An 11641-nucleotide genomic window follows, 5' to 3' on the forward strand; every position below is an offset into this window, starting at 1 on the left:
AAAAATATTGGTTGGTAATATTACTTCTGCTTTGTAAAACCCTTTGAGGAGCTGCAGGGGAAAGGGAAGAAAGTGAGAGAGAAAAAGGAAAGCAAGAACAAAAGAAATAATGAAGGGAAGAGTGGGAGTGGAAAAAGAAGGAAGAAACAAGATTTTTCCTCCTGCATTTCCCTACTGTATTTCCAAGGCTGTATCTTATTGAGGTGTTTTGGACTAGTGGGAGCTGCCCAGGGGTAGGAGTGGCATGGGACAGGTTGTGAGTGGAAAGGAAATGGCTTTACCTCACTATCACATCACCTCATTAAACTGATGGGTGATTTCTGGTATGGAGGCCATGAAAGCAGCAGGTAAACCACGGGGACACTGAGGTCCCAGGCACCCTTCCTGCTTCTCACCTGGGCACAGGCTGGGCTTGGGGTCACCTGAAATGATGGTGTGGATTCACAGATGAAGTGCCCTCCAGGGAGATGGCGCTGCAGAAACTGATCAGCTTCCCACCAAACATGTGGCCACCTACCCCTGGTTATCCTAAATACAAACAGCAAAGATGCAAAATGATTCTTCATCACAGTCAGCAACATCAGCTCAGGTTTTTCCTGCAAAAAGAGACAGGTAATTGCCCTGCTTGAAACATTCAGCACAGAGCTGTTTGTGAAATTTCATGTGAAACATTTTCTGGTGGAAAAACGTCTTTTGATAAAAGTGTTATTACTAATATTTCATCAGTTCCAGTGGAATTTATCCATCATTTAAGTAGAATGTTCTTTAGTAGGAATTTTGCAACTTTGGGCTTCAAGTGAAATAGTTCATATCTCTGAGCAGTCAAGTGAGGTAAGTGCTCAGCTGAGAGATCATGGGAGCAGTGGTTTTCTGGATCCCTGTGTCAATCTGGAATCACTTTCCTGGGATGTTGAAAAACAGCTGCTCCTATAAATAGTTCATGAAGTGTCACTTCTAGGTATCCACTAAATCCAGTTTAGGCTGTCAGCAGCAGGAAGTTGCTGCAAGCTAATGGCTGTTCAGTGGCCCCTGCTAACTGAAATGCAACTGAATGACAAGAAGAAATATAGAAAAAAAAAAGAAAGTAAAATTTTACTCATTGCAAATAGAATTGATTTTCTCCTGGCAAATGTTATCTGTAAATCCTCTGGGCATATTAGGCTGTGGTGGGACTAACTAGGCATCAAGGTGGCTTGAGCAACTCTTGCTCCAACACGATACCCCTTCTGTGAATCCAGAGAGGACTTCAGTTGTCACACTGATGACCCTGGCCCTTCCATCTTCAGACCAAAAAACCCCCCACCCCTTTAAAATTTATTTAAAATAATTGATTTGGAAAAAACTACAGCAAAGGGTAGTGACATCAGGAACCTCAGAGCTGTCGACAGTTACATTCTTCATGTGGAGAGTAGGTATGTCCTTAAGGGCACACCAGCCACTGCTCACCACATCTGTCCTCCTACAGGGATAACTGAGCTCTTCCTTATGCAAGGATGTAAAAAGGACTGAGCTGGGTCAGATCAAGGGTTTATCTAGCACATCTGTCCTATTTCTAGTAAGGTTGATAAACACGGATGTGCAGGACAACAGGACACAGCATGAGCCTTCCCTTGTAGCCTTCCTAGTTTCATCCAACAAGACAAAGACGTTTAAAGCCAACATTATATCAGGGAAGTTTGGTTTAGCTCCTTAGTTTGTCTAATCCTTTCTGAAATATTTACATTTTTGCTCTCTGTAACATCCAGTTACTGTGAGTCATACCTGTTCATTTTGTGTTAGGTGGCACAATTCTGTTTGTTTTAAAATGGATGTCTAAACAGCCCCGCTTCCTCGACTACAAGCTGGGAATTATACAGGTAGTGAATAATATAGTGTCATCTTCTCCATTAGCATCTCTGTCCTTAAAATCAGTTTCAAGGAAAAATAGGAATGTTTTGTGCTTCTTAGCATTTTGGCTTGGATTTATCAAAAGTGTGTTTTCATGTATTTATTCTGAAATTTGGTTTGACAGAGAAAGTTTAGGGATGAACACCAAGTGAAATAGACTGGACTGGTTTCAGAGAAAGCATGGAGTAACAGCCAGTCCTACATATACCCCCCTAAAACCACACCATTTCATAGAGCTGGAAGCAGCAGAACATTTTGTACATGTTGTGCAAAGCACAAACAGCTTGGGATTTTTCTGCCACCACAGAAATATCCGGTGTCTCTGTGCCAAGGCTGATAGACATGTTGAGTTGGGCATTGCTGAAGGACGATATCAGATTCAGGGTTGGCCAGGCTTTAGAAAAAATATTGTACAGCTAATGTCCTTGTCTCAATCCAAGACTCGTTATGTTAATCAGTATCAAGTGTCCACAGTTTCTTCCTCCCTGTACAAACACGGTGTGTGGGATGAGAGCTGCTACGGAGAGCAGTAATTGTATGCCAAGGCACAGAGAGAGATGAGAGAGGCAAGAGGAGAGTATTTTCTTTCTCTCCATTGGCCCTTACATAAAACCTTATTCTTAAAAGAGATCCTTACTGACAGAAAAGGTATACAATAAGAACATGGTTATTTTACTCTCCTACTGAGGACAAAAGAGCGACAGGCACCATAGCTGACAGCAGCATCACCCTTCACAACTCCTGCATCAAATCTGCAAATCACAAATCTGCATCAAACTACAGACATACTTGAGCTCTGACCCCAGCAAATTCAAAGTTAAAATAGCTTGACTGTGAATAGATGCACAAAGTGCAAAATGTCCTTTTGGATCATTATTCATACTCACTTCTGTTATTCACATGAACACTCAGAACAGTTACATTTTGTTTTCTAAATTGTCCTCCAATTACAATTAGGTAAACATTCAAATATCACAGTGACAAATGTGGAACAGATGGGTGAACTGCATGATATTACTATATAGCAAGGATAAGCATTTGTAAATTGTTTTCCAAACTCAAGATGCAACCCCAGCTTTCTCAGAGATACAAAGACCATGAAAATTTCAGCTGGCCTTCTCCTGTGGAAGAAGGTTACAAACCCAGGGTCCTAGACCTTACCAAGAATTACTTTGTAACAACCATGACAGTCCTTTAATAAGACTTACTCATTGTTTTACACTAGAGGGCAAGAAAATCAGCATGGCTCCATTGCTTTTTCTATCTTTGGCAGAGCCCAGGAAAGACCAGCTGGACTCTGCTGCCTCTCTGCCAAGAGACGGGATATAACAATGTGCATCTCCCTTGGCCTCTAGGATTCACCTGCAAGCTCTGTCCCTCTCTGGACAAAAGAAAGCCACTGCTGACTGCTTATAAAGGTCTAAGCAACATGCTCTGATAGGCAGTGAAAGATTGCATCATATTGCTCCCCTCTGTAATGTTCATGCTGCTTCGGGAAGGTTAAATCTTTCTGCAGGCCTAATTTTACAGACTACTTCCAGCCTCGTGGGAAGATGTTTATAAAGGGGAATCTTGCCTGTTCACAAAGAATACTGCACCCTGGTTACTAATATTACCTAAATAACTGATTTGGGTGGTTCTCTTATTTTGCCAGGCTTCTGAAGTGTTAATTGTATATGTGATACCAGTGCTAAATGTACTGAACCGTCTTTTGCATTTGCTGAGATGGGAACTCGCTGAGTTCACTAAATCTCTACATGTTTAACTCCAAAATAAGGGAACTGAGCTAATGGCTTTCAAAGAGGTATTTAATAAGCAAATTCTTCCACTGCCCACACAAATACAAACTAATAATCAGTCAAAATTAAGTATGATCATGGTTTATGTGATGTCTCTCACTGTCAAAAATAGCTCCCACATTCCCCTCTGTATTTCCCTTGGTCCACTTACTGTGCAGAGGATGATCACCTGTAGGGAACCATGGCCTTTTCAATACTAAAATAACAGTTAAACATGACACCAGAAGTTACAATATTTGTACACTGGGCTTTAAGACTATTATTTTAACATGTTATTGTATCATTGTAAAAATAGAATAAATTATTTTATTTATTGCTGCTTCCATGTCAGATGACCTAAGCATGACATCAAATTCCTGGTTCCAAACGTCTACAAAATCATAAAACGGAAAAAAATACCACTCACCCCTTTTCCTGCCAAGAAATAATTTCATGTTAATTTTCCCTTTTTTCTTACGGTGTTTCCTTGCAGTTTGCATGGGCAAGCAGCAAAACCTTTGCTGTAAAATCTCACATCAGGTCAGATATGGCATCACAGTGGTGGTGTGGTATAGACGGTCGCTGGGGTGCTTGCCCTTTGGATAGCCTTTTGGGCTACTCAAAGTCCCTCTGAACTATAGTGCTCAGCAGCGTCTGGTCAAAGCTGTTTGATTTCATGGTGCTGGAGCTTGGTGCTATCAGCACAGATAAAATAAACACGCCTGCTCAAAATATTTACTAAGCCCTGAAACCTTGTCCTGGGACTAAATGATATGCCTGATGATTTATTTAACTAAGCAAATCGGGTAGCTGATGTGCCTGATTTCTTTAATTGAACAAATGGGATAGCTTTGTCCTTAGTTTGTAGCCCTGGGAAAGGGGAACCTTAAGATGAGTTTCTTTTTAATTTTCTTCTGAATGCAACTTCCTTATATTGAAATTCCTTAGAAATACACAGGGGGAGCAAAAAAAAAAAAAGGCTATTATTCCGATGCTGAGTCACTGAAGTGAGTCTTGCTGTGACAGGAGAAGTTACTGCCAGGATGGGACAGGGTGGCTGGGGGTGGCATGGCAGCAGGTACGGCTGAGACTCCCAGGGCCCTGCCAGCCAGACAGGGACTGCTGGAGGGACATGAGAGGGATGGCAAGTGCAACTCCCACTAGCACAGGGATGGCAGTGTCAGGGCTCAACCTGCAGCAGGGAGATGTTGCTGGGCTGTCCTGGCCACCCTTTCTCCCCAGCAGATTCTGTGAAGTGCTTGGACCTACCCTCCAATCACTTCGGCCATGCCAGCAGGGAGCTGAGGCACAGGGAAGATGGTGGTTAGCCACAGGTTATTTTAAGCTGCATCAGACTCTCGAGCTCATTGTGTTACTTACTACCTTTGCGGGCTGAGAACAGTTCTTTCCTTGAAGTTGAAACGAAAAAACTATACACAATGCTCATGACTGTAACCCTACATACACAAAAGGTTTTAAAAACATAAAAGCATGCATCTGATAGATGAAAACCACAAGATTTTGCTTGTCTACACACAGCACTGAGACAACTTGGGTGGGACAGAGGGGCAGGGATTTTCAGATCCAGCTTTCATCTAGAACAGAGCTGTGCACCAATGAGGTGTGTTTGAACAACAGACTTTTAAAAAACCCACAATGACCAGGTTTGGGAAAACACAGGAATTTTATACAATCCCTTTGCTTGTACTCCATCTAACATGGAGCACATGGTTAAAAAAATAAGCAGAAGTCAGCAACTTAACTGATGCTAGTAAAACATTCCCTAAAAAAAGGCATAGTTGGCAGAAATAAAGTGGAATCACCCTGACTGCTTATGACTTGCAGTCAATAGTGACATTCTTTTGTCAGCTTTTTTAAAAATAGCCCTCTATTTGTAGCCCAAAGCAGCATACTACTTATACTCAGAAGCAGGCTGTTCATATATTAACTTTCTTTCTCCAGTAGTAGTAAGCTCTGCAAAGATATGTTCTTGGTATAACCTTTCACCATGGTTAGTTAAAAAATAATACCCCCTTCACAGCTTTCCAAATTATGTGAACTGCTTTAAGAAAATCACAGACAGGTTTGTTTCAGTGTTAAAGTGCTACCAGGAGGGGGATGAAATGGAAAAGGAAAGCGAAGGTCAAACGAAGCTGCGGCAGGAATTAGTTATGGAATAAGGGTTTTCCTGAGGTCTGGGAGCAGAAGTGTAACAGGGTAAGGGTATACTTACCTACTGCTCCTTTTATTGTTTGGCATGGGTGTGACAGTTATGTCCTGAGCTGAAGTGCCAGCAACTGAAGATTTTTAATAGCCTGATTGAGGACAAAGTGTGGTGGTGGGTGGATTTTAGCCTTCATAGAAGCATACTGGAGTACACAGATATTTTGGGGCAGTGTTTGCCATAGGGTAAAAATAGGAATGGTTACCTCTGGGCTTCTTCTGTTGTTGCCTATTAGCACAATGTGATGAAGGAGTGGCTAGTGTTGTGCCTGCTCAGGCCCCAACCAAAGGGCTGCTGCACCTCCCCTAGTCCTTCCTGCCCTCTGGGAGGGGGAGCAGCTGTTGCCTCCCCAGAACTCAGGGGAAGCAGGGATGAGGCAGAGGCACCATTGAAGAAGCACGGAGATCTGTGTCTGGAACCTGGCACTATCACTGCTGCTTTATGCAGCCAGGAGCAGTTTAGGACATGAATGATGTTCTTCCTCTTGCTGAAAGATTGGGTTTGGTCTGCACTTGGGGCATCCCCAGATGTTGTACCTCTGCTCCCAGCAGTATTACTCACCTACCCTCACTGTGATCTGTGGTATTGCTCTTTAAAATGTGGCTTTTTAACTTGGATCACTTGGATGAAAAGCAGGGAGCAATTGCCTATGTTAGGGTGAAGGGGTGAAAAACTAGGGCTGTAGGAGAGTCAAGCAGTTGGTGGCAGTAGCCTGGTAATATGGCTTAGCTGGAGGCCGGACTGCAGGCTTGTATCCTTGCTGACCCCTTCTACACTTCATCCTCGTTTCTGTGCATTGGGAAGAGCAACCCTTACCACCACTGTGAAGGGCTCTGGGAAACAAAGAGGAAGAGGGCTGTAAAAGTCCTAATGTTATTATTCACTGATATAACCTTTGATCTCCAGCAGCTATTTGCAGATGAGTGTTAAATGCCTCTATTTACTGAAGGCAGGTTGACACTGAGAAATGACTCATGTGCTGACCTGTGATTCACTGTCACCAGACGACAAACCGTTAACAACCTCTGCTTCCATGAAACACTGAGTAAATTAACTTGTACTTCAAGAAAATTTCCTAACATAGTATGATTTCCAAACTCTGACAGAAAATCTTACTGAGAAGCCGGTGAACTATTCCCGCTGCTGGTCCTTTATTGCAAGGTGCTTACATGTTAGAGACTAAATTACTAATATCAGCAAAAATATTACCGTAAATCAAATGTAAACCTATTTCTGCAACCTGCAGGTTAAGGAGTCAGACTAAGCTAGAAAACCTTGAAGCCATGACGACAAATGTCAACTTTTGCATCACTGCTGCATGCTTGAAGCTACCAGCTAATTAGTCTTGGCACTGCGACTAAACTGCAGTTCCTCGGCAGGCTGTGCAAATCTGTGTGTGGTGGTCTCACCTCTCCTGCCTGCCCTTGCCTCCTCCTTTCACTAAATCTGGTACTTGGTCAATTTTCCATGAGCTGCTGTGGCAACTGAACTGGCAGCAAAATATCCAAGTCTTTGATCCTATAAGGTCAATGAAAAGGTGAGCTTCTGGTAGTAGACAAATCTGTATGGATATTACCCATCAGATGAGTCCAGTATAGCAACCAAAAGAGCCAGCTCAGTCTCACTCTGAAGAGTGTAACTAGACTGAAAAGGATCAAGATTTTTCCAGGGTCATAAACCTACTTTCCCCTCATAAATCCCCTACTACTTTAAATACAACCAAAGAAAATCTACTTTAGCTTAATCCTGTTTAAACCTAGTCTGACCTGGTCTCCCAGAAGCATTATCAAAGTCAAATAGTCCTGTGTGCAAACCGTTTCACAGGCTCCCTAGGGAACTCAGGCCATATTCATCATGTGCCCAACTTCTTGCTGACGTACTAAAGTAAACTTCAGTCAAATCTACAGTAAAAATGCTGGCCACTCAAGGAAAATCCTGATCAGCAAATGAGGCAGGTTGAGTGGATGTTAAACAATATAAATATCAACATACACTATGGCAAAAAGTAGGTAAACAGTAATGAAGAACAGTGAATTAAATTGCTTTTCTCTTCCGCAGATCTGTGCTACAATCTTGGTGATTACAAGTGCAGATTCCACTGAAGCAGAACTTCATCCTGTCTTGCTATATTGCAAAATCACCAATCAGGCAACAATATTTGAGAGGGGCACTGTATGTCTCTGAAGCTGAAAGGTCTGAGCTGTAGGGAGCATTTTTCTACCTACACGTTTGCCATGCACTAGTTTGGCAAACACCTTGTGCCTCTAACACCTCACAAAAAAGTACACCAAGCTGATAAACATCACCACCACAATGCATTCAGAAAACAAATTAACTACACGTGAAGACCACTGTCAATGAAATCTGAAAACAAAATCAACCAATCTAGAGAAATCCAACACACACCTCTAAACATGCCTGGCTAACAATGTTAACTTTCAGACACTGGATAAAGGGACTGAGATACCTATGGCTGCAGTGAGGAAAATGAAGCTGGGAGAACAGTTCTGCTGTGAGCAGGATCTCATACTGAACTGTGGCTTCACTTTATCCTTTAGGTCATGTTGTCTCCATTTAGACTGATTTCATTATTGTACCATCAGAATGAGCTATAGGAAGAACCTGGAAACACATGAACCAGGAAGAGCAGATTAAAAGTGACTTACCATAGTAGTGCTCACAACTCTGTCAACAAACAACCTCAAAAACCTAACAAAACCCCCAAACAAAGCAGTTTAAAACTGTTGACTTTTCCCTAACAGAAAACCAAATCACGGTGAGGCTAGCTGGCTGTGGGTATGGAGGAGAGTAAAACCAATTCAGAGGCAGCTGCATTTTAGCAGCTTAGCAAATGAAGCCATGGGCAGCTAAAGTGTCTTGAGTTCAATTAGGTAAGTACATTTACATTAAGTAGCTATTACACAGTCAGTGACTTAATTCTTCCCTTGGATTTAAACATTTTTCATCAGCAACAGAGCCTTGGTGGTTCATTTAGAAAACATGGCTCTGGTCTATCATGAGGGAAGGTCATATGCTGATCTTCAGGCTGGTCTTATACAGAGATGGTCACTTTATAGCTACAGTATATGACATGGCGAACATCAGGCTTGTGTTCAGTTGAATCCTTTGAGATATTAAAAAAGATTAATACATTTTATATTTCATAGACAAAATTCTTTAATAAACACACAATGCCCTATATGTCAAAAAAAAAAAAACAAAAAGCAAACAAAACACAGTAAGAACTTGCTCCACAGTCAGAGTGATGTAATTATGTTGTCACCTGTGTATGGATTAAATGACTGCAGTGGTAGTCATTTAGCATTACAGGCATCCCAATGGCAACTCAGGAGGAAGGGGGCTCTGTAAATACCTTCACTTGGTATGCACCATGAGTAATCTCACTGAAACACCCACAGAGAAGGGGGCACTTCACCCTACAACCCTCTCAGGTGCCTATACTGTCAGTTAAGTGCAAGATTTAGCCTGACTTGGGTCAAAACTAGTTATACAATATAGTCCACCCTGCATGCTTATGCACAGGTGCAAGACCAAATATAATTATCCTATTGTAATTCCCTCTCCATAATGAATAAACCTCAGTTTGTGATAACCAGGCTTATTGCTACTTGGGAATAAATCCTGCAAGCTGGTTGTAGATACAGGGAGAAAAAAAGCTAGGACTACAAGGAGGTTTAGTAGAGATACAGGCATCTTACTTAGGGGGCTTGAGCCAAAATAACATTGTCATGAGAAACCCAGCTTCCAACATTGCTACAATACAAGCCATGAGCTCATAGGAGAGAAATATACAATGAAATGAAATTGGCATTAAAAAAAAAAATCTGTCATCTACATCCTACCATCTAGTACAAAAGGCAAGAGTGAGACACAGCTTCTTCAGGAAACTGTGACTCTGGTCCTTTCAATAATCAACACTTTTTTTTTTTTTTAAAATGGTACAGATCTGTATCTACACAAATAGGCAGTCAAGCCAGTGTTCTGGGTTGCCATCGTAGGTGTTGATTCTTGCATTTATTTCAGTACTGCCACCTATAATCAGTTTTACACCTCTATTTTAATTTAAATCATAGGCTGCTGATACTCTGCTATTTTTCATCCCACATGCCAAGACCTGCTTCTTCCGCTGAATTTAGTTCTTTACGTATCTGGTCCTTGACTGTTTCGTTGTGCTGATGTGCCCTTTCAATCAAGAACAGGCTCTGTATTTTCTTCAGTCTACCAAAAAAACCCCAACCAACCCTTCTTATTCTTTGACCATCACTAAATTCCTACTACAACAGGCAATTTAAAGGCTGATGCACATTCTGCTCAAGTTTTTACAGTAGATTAAGCGGTAACTCAGGGCTGTGAAATGGTATTTAAAACTCTTTTCTTAGATATTGACCTCACTGGGGTGATAACTAACCCACACCACACTCAAAGAGAGAACTTTGCTCCTGGACTATGTTTTAACACTTCCACAGGTTGTCACTCTGATTTTTCCAGCTCAGATTTTCTAACTGCTCCCCTCAGTTAACTGTTTATTTATTAATAATTCCAATGGAATCCAGGTACTTGCAGGTGTACTGTCAGAGCCCTTTGTGTTTCCTGAATCAGAACACAGTCCATCAAACTTCCTGGGTTTAATTATGAGAAAGATCCAAGGGAGTCAGTAATAGGTCATTTGTGAGAAAATGCATTTTCATTGTTTGGCTGGCTGAGAAACTAATAAAACAAACTTAAAAATCACATATCTGTACAGAGGGCAGGGTGCCTTTTCTTACTGAATCATTGCCGCCTAATACACCTGGATATTGAAACAAATGAATTTCCTTATTTGCTGTGCATTTCCTCCTTCAAGCATATGCATTGGATGATAACGTAGAGCTGCTTAGGAACACCGAGAAACTAACATACATTCTGATGCATTACAGGCACCAGACATGAGTCAAAGCCTTAAGTATCCTTTATTTGACTTGAGACTAAGAGACATAACAAATACAAGCTGATGTCTAAGACATGCCCTTACACTTTCAAATAATGATCTTTTGAAACTTGTGGCAGAGTAACTAATTATCAGAAGCAAGTTTTCAAAGGACTAAGTACCAGGAAGATAGTGAGGGCTTCTTAACCCCATAGCATCCTTATGTACCACAACCAATCAAGTCATCAGCTTGACAGCAACAGGTTGGAAACACTACAGGAAGATCAGTACACACCAGTTCAACAGCTAATGGCTGTCAGAAGTTTGCACAGAGTGCTGTAGAACATAGTATTGCACAACCATAACACGAGCTAGGCAAGTATTTCACAGATTGAAGATTACCAAAGTTTTTAGTCACCTAGAAGCTTGCATTTACTCATTTGTATGTTCCTTTTTGTTCCCTAACTAAAGAAAGTCCGTATCACCCAGTAAACTTGTTCAAGACAGAGGAAGACTCTTCCCAGAACAGTTTAAGTTAAGAACATCTCTGTCTAACAGCCAAACATTAAATGAGGATCAGTGTCATGTGAAGCAGTCATGTTTCTTTCTTGGAAGACATGTATACTATTTGTAACTCTTTGTCACTTTAAACTGAAAGAGCAAATGACAGCAGCTTTATGAACAGCTTGTATTTAGACATTATAGAAGATGGACTCTTTTTCTTAAAGCATTTTAATACCACTGTATTAAAATTGACTGTGACTGGTTAGGAATATGTATCAGTCCCCAAGTGGGGCAGCAGGAAGTGGGATCTGAAAGACTCTG

The sequence above is a fragment of the Athene noctua genome, chromosome Z, assembly GCF_965140245.1.
Source record: "Athene noctua chromosome Z, bAthNoc1.hap1.1, whole genome shotgun sequence".
Lineage (NCBI taxonomy): Eukaryota > Metazoa > Chordata > Aves > Strigiformes > Strigidae > Athene > Athene noctua.